At 44.0% G+C, this 19706-nt stretch overlaps 1 protein-coding gene across 6 annotated transcripts in view; it reads right to left on the bottom strand.

Moving 5' to 3' along the window:
* MYO1C (myosin IC) overlaps window positions 1-19706 on the bottom strand; it is a 333223-nt gene that overhangs the window by 170184 nt on the left and 143333 nt on the right. The window contains exon 1 of one of the 6 annotated variants that reach the window (XM_073616646.1): window positions 11270-11324. The exons of the other annotated variants lie outside the window; for them this stretch is intronic. The gene's annotated coding sequence lies outside the window, so the exon portion shown is untranslated. Of the gene's footprint in view, window positions 1-11269; window positions 11325-19706 lie in introns of those variants that run through there. 6 annotated transcript variants of the gene reach the window in all.

The raw sequence follows: 19706 nt of genomic DNA, 5'->3' as shown, positions 1-19706 counted from the left end.
CACATGAAAAGATATAATAAATTATTTCCAAAAATGTGATGGGTGTACTCACTTTTGTGAGATATAGTGCATATTATACACACAATTTTTTTTCTCATATACACACACAGCACCAATTACTCCTTCTGCTGCCCAAGTCCCTGTAAGAAGAGGGAGAGAAGACTGCATGCAGCCAGGCACAGTGCTGGATTTCTACAGGCTCGGGTAAGTGTTTAGTGAGGGGAGGGGGAAATGGTTAGTGTGGTGTGTTTTTACGCACATGCAGGGAATTCAAACACCCAGCCTTTAGGACCACTTTAACTGCAGAGCCTTGGCTTTTTGCAGAGTTTGCAACTAGCCATGAAAAAAAAAAAAAAGGGGGGGGGAAGGATAAAACGCAGAGTTCAAATTGATCAGCACCAGTGCTGCAAACTTCAGTTCATAGTTTTCCTATACATTCCACAATGTTCAAACTACCAAGTACACACCCACACAATTACCCTCTTTCATAGACCCGTTTATGCAGTTAATGACACATCATATACGAGCCATACTCAGAAAAGGTGCAGCTCATCCACTAAATCCATTATAAAACAGAAATGTCAGCACTGTGGAATGCAGATGAGCTCAGAACCTTGTGAGATCACTGCAAGTCCTAACCACCAGCACTTGCAAGGTCTTTCCCAGCTCACTGGGGAAGTTATTCTCTCACTACTACAACTAAAGCACTAAAATGTTCAAACATGCTTCAGAGTAAGTTATTCTCTGACTACTACTAAAGCACTAAAATGTTCAAACATGCTTCAGAGTAACTATACATGACAATCGAATGCATTTTTGCTAACCACACTATTACAGCACCTTAGTGAAGAGTGAGTAGTTGCAACACATGGTTTGTAGCATAAACAGGACACTATGCAGACTAAGTGCCGGTTCACACAGTGGCGACTTGTCAGGCGACCTAGTCGCCTGACAAGTCGCCTCCCGTTCTGTACAATGGAACCGTTCTAATAGGAGCGACGCAAGTCGCTCCAACTTAGAAAAAGGTTCCTGTACTTCTTTTGGGGTTGACTTGAGGCGACTTGCATAGACTTCTATACAGAAGTCGTTTTGCAAGTCGCTGTGGATGTCGCGTGCAGGTCGGCTCGGTGAGGCGACCTGAAAGTCGTGCCGCCCCTAGTGTGAACCGAGCCTAAGAGCCAATTCACACTGGGATGACTTGTCAGGCGACTTAGCCGCCTGACAAGTCGCGTTCCGTTCTGTACAATGGAACCTTTCTAATAGTCGCTCCGACTTAGAAAAAGGTTCCTGTACTACGTTGGAGGTGATTTGAGGCGACTTGCATTGACTTCTATATAGAAGTCGTTTTAAAAGTCGCCGCTGCTGTAGTGTGCAGGTTGCCTGAGGCAGTCGCGCTGCAAGTCGTGCTGCCTCAGTGTGAACTGGCTCTAAGGCTCCATAAACACTGGGCTTAAAAAATGGCTGTTCTCTCGGGAGTAAAAACGCTCATATAGAGCATTTATTGTACAAAGTTTAGACGAGTTTAGGAAAGTTTTAAGTTTTTTTCTGCCTCCAAGCTCCAATCAGAAACGCGAACCAGGCATTTTCTTTTCTGCCTCTAAACGTTAAACTCAAAATATGCCTCTTTACGTCCTAATGTACATGGACACATAGGATAACTGAGTTGCTTCTACAGACAGAACACAAAACTCCTGTAGAAGCAATGTTTTTTATGCCATTGTGCATGGAGCCTTAGGAATGAAGACCATTTATTTACATTATAGAAACCTTCATTCATTGACAAACCCATCTGCTACCCACCCACATCATAAATCTTTGCTGTGATTGTTGTATCTTTATACTTTTATAAACAGAAACGCTGACCCATGAAGATAAAACAATGCCTGATACCTGAGCCCAATTCTTTGGAAAAGATTTGAGGTAAGTTACTAGAATATGTACAGTGCTGTGCAAACATTTTAGGAAGGTGTGAAGAAATGCTGTAAAATAAGAAATCTTTCAAAAAAAAAAATGTTATATCAATTTACAAATTGCAAAGTGAGCAATAGAAGGAAAATCAAAATCAAATCAATGTGTGATATGACTAACCTTTGGCTTCGAATTGGCATCAATTCTTCTAGGTACACTTGCGCAAAGTCAAGAAATTTGTAGGATTAGAGCCAGGTGTATGATTAACCAATTATACCAAACAGGTACTAATGATCATCAATTTCATATGTAGGTTGAAACACATAACTGAGACCGCTTTCACACTGGGGCGTTTTTCAGGCGCTAAAGGGCTAAAAACAGCACATATAAAGCGCCTCCCTGCCACCCCAATGTGAAAGCCCGACTGCTTACACACTGGGGCGCTGCGCTGGCAGGACGTAAAAAAAAAAAAAAAAAAAAAAAGCAGCATCTTTGAAACTGTGTATACACCACTCCTAAACCACCCCTGCCCATTGAAATGAATGGGCACCGCTGCCGAAGCGGGCTCATTTAACCCTTTCTTTGGCAGCTAGCAGGGGTTAAAAGCGCCCTGCTAGCGGCCAAATAGCGCCGCTAAAACAGCAGTAAAGCGGCACTTTACCGCTGATGCTGCCCGTGGCTTAGTATGAAAGGGCTCTAAAACCGCTGTGTAGGAGACTTTAGGCCCCTTTCACACTGCTCTGTAGAAAAATGTTGTTGCGTTTCAGATGCGTTTTTGGGCCGCCTGCACCTGTTGGGCATGTGACTCATCCAAAATGCTACAAAAATGCATATCACAGGTGCATTTTTACAGCGATTAGAAATTCATTTCAATAGGAAGCTGCGTTTTTGGTGCAGTTTTCAAAACCACACGAAAGATGCAGCATATTTAAAAAATGCACCGCACCCACAGCGCAGTGATGTGGAAAGTCCCATAGGATTTAAAAAAGGGTAAACATTTTTCCTGTAAGGTAAAAACACAGGAAAAACATATCAGTGTCAAAGGCCCTAATATGGGTGAGGAAAATTCAAACTGCTACTAAAGGTGTGGTTGTGGAAGATTGTAAAGCAGAATGGGGTTTCAAGATGTGCTATTCAAGCTCTTTTGAAGAGCCACAAAGAAACGGGCAGATGCAGTGGTTCAGCCACGGAAACTTAAATGCAGCAAAAGACAGACACATCATTCTTTCTTCCCTTAAACATCGGAAGATGTCCAGCAGTGCCATCAGTAAAGAAGTGGCGGAAACCAGTGAGATCCAGGGACACCCATCTACTGTCCAAGAAGTCTGGCCATAAGTGGTCTTCATGGAAGAAGCACGGTAGAGCTGCACAATTAATCGTCAAGAATCGTTATCGTGATCTTGACTAAAGTGTTTCACAATTCTTTCTATGCAAAGAATTCTCTCTGCTCTTCTGAAGCCACAGCCATCAAAAGAAAGGAAGAGAAAAACCAGGCAGTCTGCCAAGAAACAAAACATTCTTTATCAGTTGAACTTAAGTATAAACATTGTAACAATTTGTCAATGGAATAGACTTCCTGTGTAAGTGAAAAAAGTTTAACCACTTAAAACACTAAACCTTTTTCTGACATTTGTTGGTTTCAAGATAAAATCATTTTTTTTTGCTAGAAAATTACTTAGAACCCCCAAACATATATATATTTTTAGTAGGCACCCTAGAGAATAAAATGGTGGTTGTTGCAATATTTTATGTCACACTGTATTTGCGCAGCGGTCTTTCAAATGCAATTTTTTTGGAAAAAATTACTTTAATGAATTTAAAAAAAAAAAAATCTAAACAGTAAAGTTAGCCCCTTTTTTTTTGTATAATGTGAAAGATTTTACCTCACAAGAATCGTGAGAGAATCGTGATCTTTTTATTCTAAGCAAAAAAATCGTGATTCTCATTTTGGCCAGAATCGTGCAGCTCTAAAGCACGGCCAAAAAGCCACAGAATCAGGATCTCAACATCGAATCTGTCTGGGATTACATGGGAAGACAGAAGAATTTTAGGCTGCCTACATCCACAGAAGATCTGTGGTTAGTTCTCCAAGAGGTTTGGAACCACCTACTTGCCGAGTTTTTTCAACAGGTGTTGAAGAAGAATTCATGCAGTTTTGAAAGCAAAGGGTGGTCACACCAAATATTGATTTGGATTTTTCTTCTGTTCATTTACTTCACACTTTGCGAATTAAAAAAATAAAAAAACACTTAAAGTGGTTGTAAACCCCATTCATGAAATTTGACCTAGGAACGCATCTGTAGTGTTTACTTATCTCTCTCCAAAGCTCTAAGTGCCAGGTCTTTTCTGCTGCTCTGTTCTTCTATTATCAGCAGAGTCACTTCTGACAGGCTCTCCGACACACGAGAGAAAAGCAGCTGAAAATTTGTGTCGGGGAGAGAGCTTAGAGGTAGATCAGCAGGGAGCTGGTCTATGCAGACTACAGCTCTGCAAGTTCGTTTGTTCCTTTGCCTATGAGTGGGGGTGTGTCCCTCTTCTCCAATCAGCTCACACAATGTAAGCCCAGACTCCACACCCACTGCTGAATGCGGAAACAAGATTTCTAACACAATCTACACTTTCCAAAGAGTGTAGAAAGGGAAAGACAGCCGATATACATGTAAAACTTCCTGTGCATCACCTGAGGCTGTTGACTTCATTGGGTAAAGGAGAGGATTTACAACCCTGAGGGCCTTTGGTAAATATCTGATGTGGGGACTTGAGGCTGGTAAACCACTGGCCGATTATCAGCATTCAGCCATTGTTTACAGCAGCCCGTCCAGCTTCTGTCGAACGAACATGCTAGATAACCAGCAGCTGATCAGAATCTGCACGCAGTCCTCCTGTCAGAATAGAAAATCTCAGTGGCAAATTCGTTAACTTGCATAGTTACATAGTTGATAAGGCTGAAAAAAGACCATTCCAGCCTGTGTGCGTGCTTTTATGTTATATTTACAGTGTATATCCCTGTATGTTGTGGTCCTTTAGGTGCCTAATAGTTTTTTGAAATCATCGATGCACCCCACTGAAACCACTGCTTGTGGAAGAGAATTCTACATCCTTACCGCTCTTACAGTAAAGAACCCTCTACGCAGTTTAGGGTTAAACCGCTTCTCTTCTAATTTTAGTTAATGGACGCGTCTTTTTAAATTCCCTTGTGCGAAATAGTTTTATCCCAATTGTGGGGTCACTAGTATGGTATTTGTACATTGAAATCATATCCCCCCTCAAGCGTCTCTTCTTCAGAGAGAATAAGTTCAATGCTTGCAGTCTTTCCTCATAACGGAGATCCTCCAGTCCGTTTATTAGCTTTGTGGACCCTCTCCAGTTCCAGCACATCTCTCCTGAGGACTGGTTTCCAGAATTGGACGGCATACTCAAGATGTGGCTGAACCAGAGGCTTGTATAGTGGGATAATGACCTTTTTATCTATGGAATGCATCCCCTTTTTAGTGCATGCCAATATTCTGTTGGCTTTGCTTGCAGCAGCTTGGCATTGCATGCCATTGCTGGGCCTGTCATCTATTCAGACCCCCCAGGTCCTTTTCCATCCTAGATTCCTTCAGAGGTTCTCCCCCTAGCGAGTAGATTGCTTTCATAATATTGGCATCCAAATGCATTATTTTACATTTTTCAACATTAATCCCCATTTGCCATGTAGTTTCCCACCCCAATAATTTGTTTAGATCTTCCTGCAAGGTTTCCTCATCCTGCGTAGAAGTTTTTGCCCTGGTTAGCTTCATATCTTCCGCAAACATTGAGATTGAGCCACTTATCCCATCCTCCAAATTGTTTATGAATAAATTAAATAAAATTGGTCCCAGGACAGAACCCTGGGGGACCCTGCTTACCACACCAGACCATTCTGCATACTCCCCATTTATCACCACCCTCTGGACTCGCCCCTGTAGCCAGTTTTCAATCCATGTACTCACCCTATGGTCCATGCCGACAGACCTCAGTTTGTACAATTAACATTTATGGGGAACTGTATCGAATGCCTTTGCAAAATCCAGATGCACCACATCTACAGGCCTTCCTTTAGATGGCAGCTCACTTCCTCATAGAAGGTTAAAAGATTGGTTTGGCAAGAGAGATTCTTCATGAATCCATGCTGATTACTGCTAATGATACCATTTTTTATTACTAAAATCTTGCTGGTACCATTCCTGTCAGACATCTAAAAATTAGGAACAATGGTCTGGCAATCACTTGACCGAGTTCCTCAAGGACCCTCGGGTGCAAGCCTCCTGGGTCCTGGTAACTTATTTGTGTTAAGTTTTTTCAGTATATTTCTAATGTTATCCTCGGTTAGCCATGAGGGTGCTCCCTGTGGCTTGTCATAAGGATAACCCATGCAGTCTTGGTTACGTAGACCCCCCGCCCCCCCCGCCTCCCGTTTCCTTTGTGAAGACTGAGAAGTATAAATTCAAAACCTTCACCATCTCTCCATCTTTTGTAACCAGATTCCCTTCATCTTCATCATTCTTTATGGGGCTAATATGTTCTGACCTCCCTCTATTACTATTTATATACTTAAAGAATTTGTTTTTTTTTTTACTCTCCTCCGCTATGTGCTTTCATGTTCTATCTTAGCCGTCCTGATTGCATTTCTTATTGCATTCTTTGTAAAGTTGGAATGCTGATGATGACCACCCAGCCTGGTATTATTTTGAAGGCCTTTTCTTTTGCTTTTACATGCATTTTTATGTTGGAGTTAAGCCACCCAGGACTTTTGTTAGCTCTTTGAAATGTATTTCCCATTGGGATGCACTGGCCAATACCTTTATTTAATACGCTTTTAAAGCATACCCATTTTTCCTCTGTGTTCATTTTCCTAGGATGTTATCCCATTTAATATCTTCTAGCAAGAAGCATAGTTTAGGGAAGTTGGCTCTTTTGAAATTCAGTGTCTTTGTATTACCCTTGTGTTTCCTATTTGTGTGATTTATGCTGAAACTAATTGACCTGTGGTTGCCATTTCCTAAATTGCCCCATATTTCTACATCTGCGATCAGGTCTGTATTGTTAGTAATCAGTAGGTCTAGTAATGCATTTTTTCTTGTTGGTGCATTTACCATCTGACCCATGAAATTGTCCTGCATGACATTTAGGAACTGGCGAGCCTTAGACTAATGCGCAGTTTCTTCCACCCAGTCTACGTCTGGATAATTAAAATCCCCTATTGTAATGACACTTCCCATCCTTGCCGCCATTCCAAACTGATAGGAGATCCTCTTCCCTCTGGTTAGGGGGCCTATAGCATACTCCCAGTATTACTTTCTCCATGGTTTCCTCCCTTTGAAGCTCTACCTCCTTCCTTGCTCCATTAGGGACGTTGTCCCTCACATTCACTTGTACATCATTCTTGATATAGGCATACCCCTCCCCCTTTTTTACCCTCCCTATCGCTGTGATATAGGAAATACCCTTGAATGGTTGCCAGCCATCATAAGAGCTTTTGAACAAAGTCTCAGAAATTCCCACAAAATCTAAATTCTCCTCAAACAGCAGCAGCTCAAGTTCAACCATCTTGTCTGCCAGACACCTGGCATTAGTGAACAAGCTGCGTAGTTTTGTCCGGTCACATACTATCCTCCTTTTTGGTTGTACTGAGGTTGCAAATTTGTCAGGAAATGTTCCATCCGCTGGTAATATCTGTTATTTGGCATGCAGTACTGAGGTCCACCAGCAGGTGTCTCCTGGCAGTTTGGAACTGTCAGGAGAGCTTTTCCCTGTTAAAGTTATGTCATCTTTGGGCCGCAGTACTGGCGTCCACCAGCGGATGGACCCTGGCAGTGTGGAGCAGACAGTACCTTCTACAATTAGGTGTCACTTGAGGCCAATCACAGGCCTATAAATACCCGGCAAGCACTCACATGTTTGCCTTGGTTTCTCCATTGCCTCCTGACCTGCTAGCGATCTGATCCTGTGCCCTGAACCAGATCCTGTGCCCTGAACCAGATCCCTATCCTGTCCCACCTGTTACCTTGCATCCCTGCCTGCAGTCTGACCCATCCATCCTCTCCCTGCCCTGTGTTCTATACCCCATCTGCTGATCTCCCTGTGTATGACCTTCATAGTTGCCAACATTGGGGAAAAAAAATTCGGGACACTTTTTTTGGCTGTAGGCGGAGTCAGGCTATAATTAGGGGGCGGGGGCATGCGATAGTAGGCGGGGCATAGGAAAAAGGAAAAACCACGCAAAAAAATGGGCGTGGTTTACGTGAAATAGTGGGCGTGGCTTACATGGGCGTGGCTAAATGGGGTGTGGTTAGAGTCTGAGATGAATGAGGGATGCAGAGGGAAAGGGGGGTAGAGGGATGGAGGGACAGCAGACCCAGATCCTACACCATAATAGCAATGTGTATTCCAGAGTTTAATAATCAGCAGATAAAGATACTCCAAACACCTGGTGTTAGCACTTCAATCATCCCGGCACCATGGTTGTTATAATGTCAGGATGATTGAAGCGCATTATTACTATTATTACATTGTAATATAAATAATGAAATCATTCAACTCACCATAATGCAGAATCAGTGGGACCCCTGAGCGTGTCACCTGCCACGTCACCTGCCACCAGATGCCATCAGGTTCCCCCAGCAGAGTCTGTCCTTACATAAGGTGCCCCCAGCAGAGGGGGGAGAAGGGGGTGCAGGTATGTTGGTGACACAGGGGGGAGAGGGGGGTGCAGGTATGTTGGTGACACAGGGGGGAGAGGGGGGTACAGGTATGGTGGTGACACAGGGGGGTGCAGGTATGGTGGTGACACAGGGGGGTGCAGGTATGGTGGTGACACAGGGGGGTGCAGGTATGGTGGTGACACAGGGGGGTGCAGGTATGGTGGTGACAGAGGGGGGTGCAGGTATGGTGGTGACACAGGGGGGGAGAGGGGGGTGCAGGTATGGTGGTGACACAGGGGGGGAGAGGGGGGTGCAGGTATGGTGGTGACAGGGGGGGGGAGAGGGGGGTGCAGGTATGGTGGTGACAGGGGGGGGGAGAGGGGGGGTGCAGGTATGGTGGTGACACGGGGGGGAGAGAGGGGGGATGCAAGTATGGTGGTGACACGGGGGGGAGAGAGGGGGGGTGCAGGTATGGTGGTGACACAGGGGGGGGGGAGAGGGGGGTGCAGGTATGGTGGTGACACAGGGGGGGGGGAGAGGGGGGTGCAGGTATGGTGGTGACACAGGGGGGGAGAGGGGGGTGCAGGTATGGTGGTGACACAGGGGGGGAGAGGGGGGTGCAGGTATGGTGGTGACACAGGGGGGGAGAGGGGGGTGCAGGTATGGTGGTGACACAGGGGGGGAGAGGGGGGTGCAGGTATGGTGGTGACACAGGGGGGGAGAGGGGGGTGCAGGTATGGTGGTGACACAGGGGGGGAGAGGGGGGTGCAGGTATGGTGGTGACACAGGGGGGGAGAGGGGGGTGCAGGTATGGTGGTGACACAGGGGGAGAGAGGGGGGTGCAGGTATGGTGGTGACACAGGGGGGGAGAGGGGGGTGCAGGTATGGTGGTGACACAGGGGGGGAGAGGGGGGTGCAGGTTTGGTGGTGACACGGGGGGAGAGGGGGGTGCAGGTTTGGTGGTGACACGGGGGGGAGAGGGGGGTGCAGGTATGGTGGTGACACAGGGGGGGAGAGGGGGGTGCAGGTATGGTGGTGACACAGGGGGGGAGAGGGGGGTGCAGGTATGGTGGTGACACGGGGGGGAGAGGGGGGTGCAGGTATGGTGGTGACACGGGGGGGAGAGGGCGGGGCAGGTATGGTGGTGACACAGGGGGGGGAGAGGGGGGTGCAGGTATGGTGGTGACACAGGGGAGGAGAGGGGGGTGCAGGTATGGTGGTGACACAGGGGGGGAGAGGGGGGTGCAGGTATGGTGGTGACACAGGGGGGGAGAGGGGGGTGCAGGTATGGTGGTGACACAGGGGGGGAGAGGGGGGTGCAGGTATGGTGGTGACACGGGGGGGAGAGGGGGGTGCAGGTATGGTGGTGACACAGGGGGGGAGAGGGGGGTGCAGGTTTGGTGGTGACACGGGGGGGGGAGAGGGGGGTGCAGGTATGGTGGTGACACAGGGGGGGAGAGGGGGGTGCAGGTATGGTGGTGACACGGGGGGGGAGAGGGGGGTGCAGGTATGGTGGTGACACAGGGGGGGAGAGGGGGGTGCAGGTATGGTGGTGACACAGGGGGGGAGAGGGGGGTGCAGGTATGGTGGTGACACGGGGGGGAGAGGGGGGTGCAGGTATGGTGGTGACACGGGGGGGAGAGGGCGGGGCAGGTATGGTGGTGACACAGGGGGGGGAGAGGGGGGTGCAGGTATGGTGGTGACACAGGGGAGGAGAGGGGGGTGCAGGTATGGTGGTGACACGGGGGGAGAGGGGGGTGCAGGTATGGTGGTGACACAGGGGGGGGAGAGGGGGGTGCAGGTATGGTGGTGACACAGGGGGGAGGGGGGAATCAGGTATGGTGGTGACATGGTGTGCAAGAGGGGAGCCAGGACCATCAATGTCCCCAGCCAGCGGAGCCCCAGTCCATCCATGCTGGACCTCAGCCTTTGAGAAGTGTACTGCAGGGAAAGCTCCAAGCCTCCCATACACTGAGTACACCCCCTCCCCCTATCTCTCTTCTCCCCCACTACACTGACAGGCCACTACTCACAGGTCAGACAACTCCTGAACAGCCAGATGAAAGCCTCCCTTCTTCCCTCCCGTCACTCCCACTATTCCTCAGAGCTCCGTTGGACACACGGGGGCGGAGGGTGATGGCAGTGGAGGCTGATCACGTCTTCTTTGTGTTCAGTGTAGAGCGGGGAGGGGTTGCCAATCCCTCCAGCCAATAGGCTTCAGTGTACAATAGAATTTTCTATTTGTACACTGAAGAGAGAAGCGGATTGGCTGCCCCTCTCCCCTGCACTGAACACAAGGGGAACTTTGTGACTGACTCGTGGAGGCAACGGCGGCCATTTTTGTGGAGCCGTTGCCGTTTTTTACAAAAACACTCACGATTTTCTCGGGACAAACCCCAAAAATTCGGGAAAACACCCGGGACAAAATTAAATCGGGACAAGGGTCCCAAAATCGGGATTGTCCCGGGAAAATCGGGACTGTTGGCAACTATGGACCTTGGCCTGGCTTACGTTTATGTCTCTGGAACATCCCCTGTCCATCTGCTGATCTGCTGTGTATGACCCTGGCCTGGCTATTGTTTATGATCCTGGTATTTCCCATTTATTGTACTTATCTGTTATTTGTGGGTCTCTGTCTGTGGTTGGTTATTGCACTGTGTCATATTGGAGTTGGTTGTACTATATTACTCACTTACTTTAATAAATTATTATATTTTCACTTATATACGTTTGGGTGTCCTCTGTCGCAGATCACACGGTTCTGGTCACACCTGTTCATGACAAAATTGGACTTGTTAACCGGTTCGATTATTGCGATATTTTTTTTTTTTTTTTTTTTTTACCAAAAACATGTAGAAGAATACTATCAGCCTAAACTGAGGAAGAAAGTTGCTTGTTAAAAAAAAAAAAAAAAAATTGGGGGATAGTCATTATAACAAAAAATATATATTTTTTTCAAAATTTTCGCTTGTATATAGCGTAAAAAATAAAAACCGCAGAGGTGAAGAAACACCACCAAAAGAAGGCTTTATTGTGGGAAAAAAAAGGATGCAAATTTTGTTTGGCTACAGCGTCGCATGACTGCACAATTGTCAGTTAAAGCGACGCAGTGCCAAATTGTAAAAAGTGCTCTGGTCAGGAAGGGGTTATATCTTCTGGGGCTGAAGTATTTAATTTGTACTAACATTGTATAGTAAGTAGTACAGCTTGCGCTTCAGTTTTTTTTCCTTCAGCCCACTGGGCCAAAGGAAAAGAAACTGCCTGTGTGTACTAGGTATTGGGGTAAGTGCTTGACAATTATTTAACACTGGAAAAGGATTTGTTAGAGCACAATTTATCAAATGAGAATACTTTGATCTAGTCTGTGTGTCTATTTTGTCTAGTCTATATGTCTTTTTCCTTGTAACAGGAAAAACTTGGGTACTACTGGATATTCTCACCTTTGGGGAAAAGTTATCCAAACAGGGAGGAAAAGGCTAACTCTGGGAATCTAAATTCCAAAATGCGTTGATTTTTTTTTTGCACTAAAATATTTTTAGACATGTAAACCTTGTCCCCTTATGATGCCCTGCAGCCCTCCTGACCATATAGGATGGTTATGATGATTTTATAGATTGGATTGATCACCACATGTGTTGCACAATGCAAGTTGCATTGCTGAATAGGTTCTAATATGGATATTAGGTGCTATATGTGTGATAAGATGTAATTATATTTTAGATCAAGCTCCTACCACCTAAAGTAAACTGCTGAGTTGTGTTGCATTTTCCCATCACATCCCATATTCCTACCTGATGGTTTGCATAAAATCAAACAAGAACAGATAAAATAATGTTTTTTTGTGATATTATATTGATAGCATTGTGGTTTAAGACTAGGGGTTATAATGTTAATATGATATTCTGTGACGACAAAAAAATATCAAAAGCAATGCAAGTTCACTTTTTTGTACTTGGAGATAAAAAGTTTGAGAAAATTATTTTAACAGATATAATACGTACCTTAAAAACCCCATTGTTTAATTTGATTCTCTAAGGGACTAATTGACAGCTGGCAATAAATCAGCTCCAACCTGGTATGTATTATGCGACCTGTTTGGTTGTATAAAAGCTTTCATCCTGCTCTATGATCTCACCCTATGATTAAGCCCCTGGTTGGTGGGGTGAAATGCATCAGTGTGTGTGTGGTTTGGTGGAGACGTAGGCTGAGGCTGCTCTTTATCATTTATTCACCTGGGCAGGTTGGGAGTAGTGGCAATCCTTTCCTCTTTACATTTACTGGTATGTAATATGTTGTTTCAGTTTCCAGTTTAAATTACATAGCGTATAGACTAAAAGTAGGTATTTTGGATGTTGTACAAGCTAGAAATCCCTCTAAGACCTCATGTACACTGGCAGCTCCTAAACTTGAGTTTAGGAGCTTTTAGCATCTTTTTGCCAAAGCTCCTAAACTCGACTCCATAAAAGCTTGTGTCAATGGACAGATAGGCTTTTAGCAGAGTTTAGGAGCTGCTGCAGTTAGGAGAGCTTCAACCTCCCTCTCCTGAATGTGAAAGAATATTGTTCAGGGATAGGAATGCTTTGATCCTCGGCCGCAGGAAAACGTGGCAAAAAATAAAAAAAATTAAAAATCGCAGCCCGATTTTGCATTTTCCCGCACCCACAGTAAATGAAGGCAGGGTATAAATGAAGTATAAGGATGGAACCACAAAACATTATCCCATCAATAACAAGTCAACAGACATCAGCTGTTTTCTTTTAGGTGCACTGTCTGGCTCTGGAAATTTGTCCACCCTACTATGGAGCTTCCAACAAGGTTAAATTATAATAGAAGAAAACTATTTGGCACAAATGACAATGATCGCACAATAAACTTGCTTTCTGAAAACCTGCAACCCTTACACACAGTACATACTTCCTAGTCAAAAGCAAAAATAAAAAATACACATTTTTCCCATTTGTCAGATCACCATTTGTACTACACAAATCATATGTTCTAGACTATATGACAGTTTCCTCATCATGGATTTCCATGGGGAGTGTAATGGAAAATTTCCCTCGAGTCATCACCTTGATTGCAAGTCTTATGGCTTGCAGACACCACTAAATCATTAATTACTCATTTGTTCATCAACTATATCCACATAAGAATACTCTTTAGGATTTAAGCTGGTCTGAAATTTGAGCAGTATATGGTCCTGCCGGCATCACTTCATTTGACAAAGTTCAATCGACTTTAGTTGAAGGAGTTTGTCAACTGAACATGCAGGCACAGATCGGGTATTCTGACAGCTGGTGCTGCAGAATGTCAGGAACAGAATAGCCCAGCAGGAGGGATTAATCTATCAACAGTTAGCATAGATGAAGGAATCTGATTTCTTTCATTTAGCCCACAGGCTGAACGGAAGAAATCTACATGTGTATGGCCAGCTTTACACCCTCCACACTTGTCCGTGCAATACTAAACTTAAAATATTTTTTAAATTCTGGAATCCAAGGGTTTAAATTACATTCATACAGCCAACTTAAGGTAATCTGTTGTGCAAAGGCTGACTTCAGCTAGAAAGTAGACGCGTTTTGTCCACTGACCCCTTGCACCCCAAAAAGGTCAGTTAGGCCACCCATTACAGTGGTGGAATAATAGCAATGCACATGATGCAGGAGTGGGCCAACCAAATAGACATACAAAATAAAGATAGTACCTGCATAACATTACACTAGGTTTCAGGGTTCTTGGGGCAGCACAGCAAACATCTGAAGCAGCATGCAAACACCAGAAGGCGCCTACTAGTGTACTGCAGTGGTGGATTACAATCCTCAACATCAATGCAGGTACAGTTTAAAAAGGTAATGCTATGGACTGTGCCATCCAAAACAAAGGAAACTTCACAACAAGATCTTATTTTAATTTATAGGATTTGTTTTAGACACCTATACATTGCTAGTGTAAGACAACTGAACTATTCACATTTGTCCCTACTGTTGAAGGAGCTTATAATCTAATGGCCTTAGCACAGTCATCTTCCTGCACAATAGTCCTCTTAGGTCCACAACTGTCACTGATCACCTGTCTATGGATGTACACAGCCTGGCTTGGAAGCGTGCCCACATAAGTGCCCCCATAGTACACAGCTTGCTATGGGCGGGCACTCAGAAGCACAATAATGCATTATGCAGTGATGGACCTCCATTGTGCTGGATCAGTTACAGTACATGCCTGCTCATAGAGAAATGGTTTGTCTCTCCTACTGGAAATGCTTTGTCTACTGGCTAACATGATACAAAGCACTGTTCACAAACCACAACACCACAGTATTATCTACCATTATAATTTGTTTCTACCAGTCACAGCTATGGATCAGTAGTTCTCGGGGCAAAATCTAAGGGGCAAATAACAGCACTTACTGCTTACTAGTACCTTGGGATAACCAACTGCTCTACAATTCTATTTTAGGACCCTGGTTAATCAAGTCTGACAGGTCTTTTCAATATGACTGAATATTGCCAACAGTCAACAAACCGGCTTTCTATGTACACATATATTGTTGCAAGAAGCAAACTGGCTGCAGTAATCAATACAATAAGCCAATGCTACACTTAGAGATTCTCTTATCTTGTTAGTCATAAAACTTTACCTCAGGTTCCACTGTGACAATGACTTGTATCCGAGTAGCTGATGAACAACCTGCAGGTTCATCCTCATCCTCAGAAGTAGGAGATGATGAAGACATGTCTTCATGTTGAGAGAGGTGGTAACCTTTTGGAATCAAGGTGGCTTTTTTTTCCCGCACCAGTGACCAAAATCCTTTGGCATCCATGCCTTAAAAGACTAACCTTTCCTTCTGTACCTTATGTTGACAACCGTACTCTGAGCAGAACAAGATTTCCAAAAGGTTGTTACATTTCCTCAGGAGACTAACACCAGACCAGAGAGATCTCATTCATCCCAAGGGAAGCACGGCTCTTTCATCAGAAACACTGCCTTAAGTCATCTTGCTTTTAATATCCTGTGCACTTCTAGGACTACATGTTGTAACAAGGTGAAAAGCTGTCTTAAAGAGGTGACAAAGCATATGCAGAGAAACAAATCAATGTCGCCTTAAAAGCACGCTGTTTAAAGGGACCTTGTAGAGCAGGCAAAATATCTTCAAATAAATACAAAGGATTAAGTTGCTATACAGCATTTTGTATCATGTATATACAGTGGTTATATATTATACAGACCATCAGCATTAATAGGCTGCCAGCCTATGACTTAAATGGCTGTAATACTGCATGCCCATTCTATGTATGGTTCAGTTGCTTAATAGCAATGTCTTTTCAGCGTTTTTTGGCTGCATGCAAATGTTATTCTTTTTACCGGCTTTGTGCAAGGGTATTGCACAGCGTGGCCCCCTACCTTCTCTTCTGGGGTCAACCACTAGCCACTCTTCCTCTTCCAGCCCATAGCAAGCTGTGTACTATAGGGGCACACTTCCAAGCCAGGCTGTGTGCATCCATACACACACACACACACACACACACACACACACACACACACACAGCATGGCTTGGCCTTTACTCCTCCTCACAGGATTTGACTGACAGCAGGAGTCAATGGCTCCCACTGCTGCCTCTGTGTCCTGTGATAAAAAGGGAGAGAGACGCTGCTGCAGATGGGCACAGTGCTGGATCGAAAGAGGAGCAAGGTAAATATTTAAGGGGGGCTGGCGGAGGGCTAAGCGTGTACTTGTATAAGAAAGTATTCTGTTATTTTTGTATTGCTTCCTTTATGTGAAATCCCTGGTGTTCCTGCCAGTCCTCTTGCTTTTCCATTAAAAACTGACCACACTAAGCAGGAGAGCACACCATGGTCAGTTTTCTAGCTATGCTGGAAACTCAGTTTGCTCTCCTCCAATGATCAGACCTGTCCTGGACCCCCCTCTCTGTCCGCTGCACAGCCATTTACTGGGAAGATCGTGTGCTACTGCTTCCCCTCCCCCCAGCTCGTATGCAGCTAGAACAGAGGGAATGTGAACATTTATTTAAAAAAAGGGGGGGGGGGCTATTTAAAATGTTTTTTTTTTTAATCTATACAAAAATGTTTTGCATTTCATATTTTAAAACTGAATGGGTTGTTTTTCAAGATGACCGCTTACAATAACTAAGTAAAGTGCTAAAACCCTTTCTCATAATCTTCCTCATTTTAACATACACACCCACATTGGGTGGCTCAATAGCCAAAAGCAGAGGTGGAATAACCACCAAAAAGTCTCTTAAAAATCTACAAATTGTATATTACTAAGCTTTTTAGGTGCAGGAATTCTATTTAAAGGTAAAAAAAACGGTCTTCCTCTACAGGTCCATCAAACTGTAATGCACACAAGTATTCATTAATTCCTCACAGTGTGTATATCTTTGGGGGGAAACTGGACCACTTGAAGGAAACATTGGTACAGTAAGAACATACAAAAGTCCATTAAGATAATGTCCTATGTGAAAACTGCACCAGAGACTGTAGAGCCGAAATGTTAGAAGGCAAAACTATCTGCTGCTTTAATAAAGATGCTACTATTCTGCTAATTACAACTGGAACAAGGTTCTGTTTGGTTATTACAGGAAAGAGCTCAGTTTTTCACATCATCCCATTTTTTACTACACTCGAAGCAATATATATATATATATATATATATATATATATATATATATATATATATATATATATATATATATATATATTTTTTTTTTTTTTTTTTTTTTCAAAAAAGACAAAATTTAAGACAGGATTTTTGGATGAAAGTCTAAAAATTTGGCCTTCTCCGAGGACAGAAAAGCACTGTGGGTCTAAATATAAATATGATATGATAGACTACCACAAATTCATGGGATCCAAAAAGCTCAACAGGCACTGAGCCTAAATTAATGGGAAGCCACCCAAAGAAATGTGGAAAATGGATTAAAAGGGGGAGGGTAGCAACAAGGTCAAAAAAATACAAGACATCCAACATTTATACTAGATACATGCACAAAGCGAGATAAAAACTATACACACAAACTGGACAGAACACAGAAGAAGCCCCAGTATGCATGGAGGACTCTTACCTCTACAGAGGATGCAGCTAATCTATTTTCCCAAGATGCTCAGCAATCGCATGCAATTCACAGGTTCTGAGTTTGTAATATTTAACAGATACCAATATACTGTATACAGCAAAAGGGAAACATGGCATGCTTAGCTGTACTGGGACGAAAATTACCAAGGCCTTCCGACTTGCATATCTTACAATGATAAATAAATACAATACTGCATATTTGTAAAGGAAGACCTAGTTAAGCTGGTCAAACCAACCAATACATTAAGCGGGCAGAGAGAATTATAAGCACAGGGCATAACTGAATTGTATAAGCATAGAAAAGAATACAAATTGAGCAAATGCTAAAAGTGTTACTAACCCACTACAGTAAAATCAGTCTGTATAAGCAGTAAAGCATGCTGGGTATTTGCAATGTGGAACCTAATGGGTTAATCATGTGTATTGTGTAAAAAGGCTGTTTGAGCCTGTATGCACAGATCCTCCCCTCCTTCCACTGTCCCCTAATCATTTCCTGATAACAGTCAATGGAGTCAGGCTGCACATGCTCAGTTTGGTGTGTATTGCTAGAGGTTTTTTTTTCCTCGGGAGAGTGTATGTGATCAGCACAGGGCCAATCAGCACTGTCCAGACAGAGGGTCAGGGGTCTTGCAGCCTCATAGGACAATCCGAAAAATCCTCCTACAAGCTTTAACCAGTGCTTGGCTGGACACTGATAAAAGTCACAAGACTGCTATATACTACTGATGTGAAAAGTTATTTAGCAGTTTACATTTACTAAAATAATTGCATTTCCATGTTCTGTGTACTGTGGGAGGCCAGATATAGTGAATGCAGGGTCCTGGTTTAGTAGCACTTTAAAGGGGAACTTGCAACACTTGCATGGTAGTTAAAAACGCGCACATTAAAAAGTTATTCAAATACTTAAATCCTAATTCATGTTTGCCCTTCATGCACAGATAAGTGAATAGGAATGGGGTTTCAAAGGATTCTGCCATACCTTCAATTCTACAAAGCCAAGGAGTTTAGTACATGATGGCGCTGGACGAATTAAAGGGTTTCAAAGCTATTCTGTCATGGGAAGCAGTGGGTCTTTATTTTATACTTCCAGGGAAGAAAAGAAAAGGATAGCAAAATAAGTTAGAAGCAAGATGTGTACTTGGGGCTTTGTCTAGCAATAACATAAATGGTCAGTTTTTTTAACCTGTGCAATAAGCATATACACCACATCCATCTATACCAGTGGTCTCCAAACTGTGGCCCTTTGCTTGTTTTTATCTGGCCCTTGGGGCACCATTTCATTTTCTGTTACCAACATTAGGGCATAATTCCTTCCAATGACACCTAATATGGGGCACGATTCCTCCCAATGACACCTATGATGGGGCACAATTTATCCCAATGACACCAAAGATGGTGCACCATTACTCCCACTGAAACAAACGATGGGGCATTATGTTTTTCCCACTGTCTGGACCATTTCTACTCCCAATAGCCACAGTCTGGCCTCTAAATTTCGAAGGACAGTAAACTGGCCCTTTGTTTAGAAAGTTTGGAGACCTGGTTCTCAACCTCAGTCCTCAAGTACCCCCCAAAGGGCCATGTTTTGAGAACTTCCCTTAGATAAAATAGCTCTAAATCAGTATCATGTCATTGATGTTGATTTAAAGCAGCTGCGCAAAGTAAAGGAAAACCTGAAAACATGGCCCGTTGGGGGGTACTTGAGGATGGAGGTTGAGAACCACTGCCATACAGTGTCCATCCTGCAGGCCCTCTATTCTTTCTCAGAGCTTCTGATAAAACAACAACACTTGCAAAAACATTCCAACTGTGTGGTTTCTCAAGCTATACTGATCTGCTTGCTAGTCATTTTAAACTGTCTTATTTTAGTGTCTGTTCAAAAAAGGTTTGAGGGTTGAGATAGATCGTGAGTCCCAACCTCAGTCCTTGAGTATCTCCAACAGGTCATACATACCAACCGACACTGACTTAAAGCACCTTAGAGGAAGGTGAGGGAAATCCTGAAAACATGACATTTTGGGGGTACTTTGAGGTTGGGAGTC

This window comes from Aquarana catesbeiana, linkage group LG02 (genome assembly GCF_042186555.1).
Source record: "Aquarana catesbeiana isolate 2022-GZ linkage group LG02, ASM4218655v1, whole genome shotgun sequence".
Classification (NCBI taxonomy): domain Eukaryota; kingdom Metazoa; phylum Chordata; class Amphibia; order Anura; family Ranidae; genus Aquarana; species Aquarana catesbeiana.
This window is presented reverse-complemented; position numbering and strand designations above follow the sequence as displayed.